The 6,000-nt window shown below is 40.9% G+C and overlaps 1 protein-coding gene across 2 annotated transcripts in view; it reads right to left on the reverse strand.

Annotated features, from left to right (window-relative positions):
* Positions 1–5,380, reverse strand: part of b3gnt2b (UDP-GlcNAc:betaGal beta-1,3-N-acetylglucosaminyltransferase 2b) — a 32,907-nt gene extending 27,527 nt beyond the window's left edge. For both annotated transcript variants that reach the window (XM_077613644.1, XM_077613643.1), the window contains exons 1-2: positions 5,159–5,380; positions 4,949–5,065 (exon numbers count right to left, since the gene is read on the reverse strand). The gene's annotated coding sequence lies outside the window, so the exon portion shown is untranslated. The remainder of the gene's footprint in view (positions 1–4,948; positions 5,066–5,158) is intronic.
* Positions 5,381–6,000: the final 620 nt, after the last annotated feature.

Below are 6,000 nucleotides of genomic sequence, written 5' to 3' on the forward strand. Positions count from 1 at the left end.
CTGGAAGCAGGCCTAATTCTGAGTGTCTGGAGTCATGTTGATGAATACTTAATGAGGCCACAAGCATTAGGTGGACAGGGAGGAGGAGGAGGGGCGTACAAAAAGAAAGAAAGAAATAGACAGTATGTAGCTGTTATGAGGGGATGTTTTTTTAAAACTTTGAACTAATTAACTTTCACCTTAAAAGTCCCATTTTAGAAGAAAAAAATTGAGATTTCCTTAGCATATGAGAAGCATTGAGATGCAGCAAAAAAAATACCTTAAGTTCATTATATTACATTAATTATATATATAATATAATATAGTATAGTTAATAATATTAATATATTACATATTATATTATATATATATAATATATATTATATATTATATATAATATATTATATATTATATTATATATCCCAGCTGACTTTGGGCACCAGACGGGGGACACCCTGAAATGGTGGCCACCCAATTGCAGAGCACAAGGAGACTGATAATAAATGAACAAAATGATGACCAAGTCATTTTATCTGATTTAAGTAATCTTGCATAGGAGTTTTTAAAAGTTGAAAGTGTCTCATGGTCTCTATTAAATTTTTAAAGTACTAAAATGTTTCTACATATTTGACCCATATTTCTGGTTTTAGAGAGTACACTCACATCTGATCATGACGTTTATTTTCTTAGTTTTTTCTGACTGTCAAAGAAGGGAAAAAGCTAGACACAGCCATTTGTCGTGTTAAGAAATGTCTGTTTTTGCATTTTGTATAAATTACATCGTGGCAGAAAAAAAGATTCTGGGATTTTTGAGCAAATAATTTAAGGGAGTGAGGTGAAAAAAATGCTTGACAGTATGTTTTTTTAGGATATATGAGGGAATGTGCTTACATACAGTTGACTGGATGAGTAGTGGTTATCTGTTGATCTGACTTAAATGAGGTGTGTGGGTGTTACTCCAAATTTGGTGTTCAACCCATTTTGACACCAAGATCCCCATTCAAATTGGACTGAACGCCTCTCGGCGTCAATGGGAGTGAAATAAGATCACTTACTGAAGCAGTTAGTAGTAACAAAATGATCCATAAGTATAATCCAAAAATGTATATACAGCATATTTGATAATATTTCTATAATTATATTGACACTACTGAAACAAACATTGCAGTAAAAAAGTAATGTCCAACAAATCACAACTAAAAAAAACTCAATTCATCACATTGGCTGACCAGGTTTATTCATGCAAGATACATTGTTTGCAATTTGATTGCAACCTTATTTTTGTGCTGCACAACAGAAAAGGGGTTTTGTGATTATTCTCTCTGCTATGTTGAAATTACTTGTTTATAGGATTATGTTGCAATAGCTCTATTTAAATTGGCTGGACAAAAGTCATTTAGATATACAGTGGTACCTCAACATATGAGCAATTTGAGATACGAGTAAACTTTTGAGCAGATATTTATCTTGAGATACGAGACAAATTTTGATATACGAGCAGACAGCGGACGCGAGAGGCTGCTCATAAGAACATCATGGGCACTGTCTCTCTCCCCGCAACTCCCTCGTGTAATGTCTCTGTGGTCGCAACTCCTTCTTTGTAATGTCTCTGCGAGCACTGGGCGGAGCGTTTCATTTTTTATGTGTTATTTTTTTCTTCCCGTTAGTCAGTGCGAATGGCGAACTTCTGGTTGGCAAGTGGTCGTGCGTTATCCTATTGTGAGGACATTTGTGTGCATCATTTTGGGAATATTTTGAAGGGAATACAAACTCAAACAACCCTCGATATTGACTGAAAGTCAGTGTGGAGGCGGAGCAAATGGAGCCAACCCGGGAGAAGAAAGGTATCAAAATGTCAAACAAAATTAGAATTAAGTTTAGTGTTAGGTTAGAATAAACTTATTTTTGAGTATGTCTGCAACGTAATTCAAGTTCATTTGAATTTGTTTGTGTTGCCGTGCAAAAAGCCCCCCCCCCCCTGTCCGTCTCTCTCTCTCTCCCCTTCGAAATCCATATGATTTTAGTATCATTAAACACATTTTAGTAATATTAAACCACTAGCTATTTGTTACTTTGTTAATAGATGGCGAATTAGAACAAATAAAAATGTTTTTCCAATCCAATATCCTGTTTTGGGTGTTTTTTCAGAGGGTTGGAACGAATTAATTTGTTTTTAGTTCATTTCTGTGGGAAACGTTCGTTTGAGTTACGAGAAAATCGACATACGAGCTCAGTCTCGGAACGCATTAAGCTCGTATCTCGAGGTATCACTGTAGTACTTTTCCACCTGCTTAATACATTTCCTGGGTATGGGATCAGTACTCGGTATCGGCAGATTCTCAAAATCAGGCAAAAATATGTGACCAGGACAACCCTAATATTGTATGATAATGGGTCATCACGATATTAAGACAAGTCATATTCGAAATCTATCCCCAAAAGACATGACAAAAATGTTGATGTTTTGTTCCATTCTAGAGCCAAGAAATTCTGAAGCTCCAAAGCTGGTGTCACTTTAACAGTGACATGACTGGTCGCTTTAACCAATGGGCATAATTTCCTGAGGACTTATTGCACAAAACATGTCCCTCAAATGAGTCTGACACTATTGGCCAACAATTGCTCATTTACCAAGCAAAAACTAACACTAAAGGCCAACGTGTACACAAAGTGTAGTACTAGCTGAAAACATGTTTGAATGGCTCTCCTCTAGGCCTGATAGGTTTAACGCAGTGGACCCTAACCTGGGTTCGGTGAGTCAGTCTCAGGGGTTGGGTGGAGCCTCTGCTGCGGAGGTCAAGACACATCGACTCATCATGTCTATTCACGATGACATGTCCCGCTTGAGCATCGCTGGCTGCAGATGATTACGTGAAATTGCTTGGCCAATCAGTGATGCGAGGAATTTATATACAGTGGTACCTCGTCATACGACCGCTCGTCATACAATATTCTCGTCTTACGACGGAAATTTCGATCGGATAATTCGCCCGTGATGCGGTCAAAATTTCGTGATGCGACCAAGCCAAGTGGCCATGGCACTGTCTTTTTTTTGCATCTCTTTCGTGTATAAAATCTTTCTACGAGCACTGGGGGGACTTTGCATTTCCATACCCGTTTTTCCCCCCACTTTGGTCCACATTTACATACCAGGTAAACAACAATGGATCGGCAGAGTTTTGCAAAGAAAAGATCTGGAATATACACTCGGTAATCAGACACGGGGAAGCGGCAAGTTCCAAACAACTCTTGATGCGTTCGTTTTGAAGGCTCCGGCGGAACGTCGGGGTGGGGCCAACCCGTTACAAAGGTAAAAAAAGATTAAAACTAAATTAGAATTCAGTTTTGTGTGAAGTTATATTAAACGTTGAGTGGCTGTATATATTAATTCAAGTTAATTTAAATTTGTTTGTTCGTTTACGAGTGCCGTGGATAAAGTCCCCCCAACACCTCCCCCCCGCCTCCGTGTGTGTCGTTCCCTTCCCTTCCGCGAAATGCGTCTAATTTTAGTTCTATTAAACATTTTATTACTATTAAACCACTCATTATTTATTACTTTGTCTATACATGGCGAATTAGAATAAAACATGTTTTACACTAGTGCGTCGTTGCCGTGGATAAAGTCCCCCCCAACACCTCCCCCCGCCTCCGTGTGTGTCGTTCCCTTCCCCTCTGCGAAATGCGTCTAATTTTACTTCTATTAAACACATTTTATTATTATTAAACCACTCGTTATTTATTACTTCGTCAATATATGGCGAATTAGAAGAAATAAAACATTTTTTCCAATCCAATATCCTGTTTTTGGTGTTTTTTCAGCGGGTTGGAACGAATTAATTTGTTTTCCATTCATTTCAATGGGAAACGTCCGCTCGAGTTACGAGAATCTCGTCATACGATCTCAGTCTCGGAACGGATTACGATCGCATGTCGAGGTACCACTGTATCTTAAATTTGAAAAAAAAATATTATCTTATTTACGCTAAAGTAGGGTTCGGTAAATGTGCATATGAAACTGGTGGGGTTGAGTGAATGCGCATATAAAAATGGTGGGTTTGGGTGAATGCGCATATAAAACAGGTGGGTTTTGGTGAATGCGCATAAAAAACTGGTGGGTTTGGGTGAATGTGCATATAAAACTGGTGGGTTTGGGTGAATGCGCATATGAAACTGGTGGGTTTTGGTGAATGCGCATATGAAACTGCCGGGGTTCGGTGAATGCGCATACGAAACTGGCGGGGTTCGGTGACTGCGCATACGAAACTGGCGGGGTTCGGTGACTGCGCATACGAAACTGGCGGGGTTCGGTGACTGCGCATACGAAACTGGCGGGGTTCGGTGACTGCGCATACGAAACTGGCGGGGTTCGGTGAATGCACATACAAAACTGGCGGGGTTTGGTGAATGCGCATACGAAACTGGCGGGGTTCGGTGAATGCGCATACGAAACTGGCGGGGTTCGGTGAATGCGCATATGAAACTGGCGGGGTTCGGTGAATGCGCATATGAAACTGGCGGGGTTCGGTGAATGCGCATATGAAACTGGCGGGGTTCGGTAGCTCCAACAAGGTTAAGAACCACTGGTTTAATGAAAGTACGGTCAAATGGGAGATTCTCAAAAAATGCAGTATTTCAGATTGAAACCACCACCACCACAAAAAAAAACCTTTGTTGTAGAACCCATTAGTATCCGGTTTTCAAAATCATCCGTGCCTTAAACTGAGGTTGAAGTGATCAAGATTCATCAAGTTGTTGTTTTTTTCCATTTGTTTGGTATCAACACGAATCTCGCTGTCTCCTAGGTTTATTTGTGTTGACTTGTATCATCAAGACTCTGATAAAAACATGATCCATTTGACGAATATATTTGCATTGCTCTTATGAACGCTGCGACCGCTGACTTTCAAAACCATGCAAAAGCGCTTTAGGGAAAGTGCAGTTAGTTAACTCGCCCGGTAGGTCAGCTTACTTTTTGTGGGCGCCGCCTGACGCAGCTGCTTCTCCCGGTGCACGACGCAAACTCCACGGCGTCGGCGGCTTCAATCCCGCATTCTGCCTTTTCACACGAACGAGGACATGAAAAACACTGAGAAAAAAACGCCGTAAAAGTAGGAAGAAAAGCCGTGAAAGTTAAGTGCGCGTGCTGGTAGAACAACCAAGAAGGACGACTGCTGCTTACTTGGTCTTGGTGGAACTCCAGTTGTGTTGCGTCGGTGGAGGACGATTCGTTCAAAAACAACGACTCTCGTGGAGGAACGAAACCGAACGATATGCGTTGACTCCTTCTTAAGAAAGTTGGGACTTAAGGTGGGAGGGCGTTGAGAGTAGAAACGCATATGCAGCGTCTGACATCACAGTGAGGGGAGGGAGCGGAAACAGACTCGGAACCTCTGTCACTCACTCCCACGAGTAGCCAATAAGCAGCCAATGTGCAGGTAGTGGGTGGGTCTAATTATGTCACTTCCTGCTCACTTCCACCGAAAATGCTAATGGGAGACAAACGAGAGGCGACGTTCACACCAGTGGCGGGCGGTGCATTTTCTGGTAGCGCCTTCAACGTATCAATCCAACCCTCAAAAACTATTTTATGGCTATAAAACCCCTACTGCAGCTACAGCTGCGACACATAAAAAAGTATCAATAAATTAATGCACAAAAATGGGGTAAAATCCACTTCCTAGCAAGATTTCATGATTAAATACAAATACTGGAGCTTTTCAGACATTAAAACCAGGCCAGGGGGTGATTTTCCCGGGAAAAGACGGCGATGAACGTCAATGGCGTACGGGCAAACATTGCCCGAAAATGGGGTAAAATCCAGCCGAAAACAGCATTTATTGATTAAATACAAATACTGGAGCTTTTTAGACATCAGAACCGGGCCCGGAGTATCATTTCCCCGGTAAAAAGACAGTGATGAACGTCGATACGTCCATACGTGAAATGACAAAAAATGCACTAAAATTAGGTAAAATCCACTTCCTAGCATCATTTATTGATTGAATACAAATACTGGAGCTT

This window comes from Stigmatopora argus, chromosome 11, assembly GCF_051989625.1.
Source record: "Stigmatopora argus isolate UIUO_Sarg chromosome 11, RoL_Sarg_1.0, whole genome shotgun sequence".
In the NCBI taxonomy this organism is placed as follows: domain Eukaryota; kingdom Metazoa; phylum Chordata; class Actinopteri; order Syngnathiformes; family Syngnathidae; genus Stigmatopora; species Stigmatopora argus.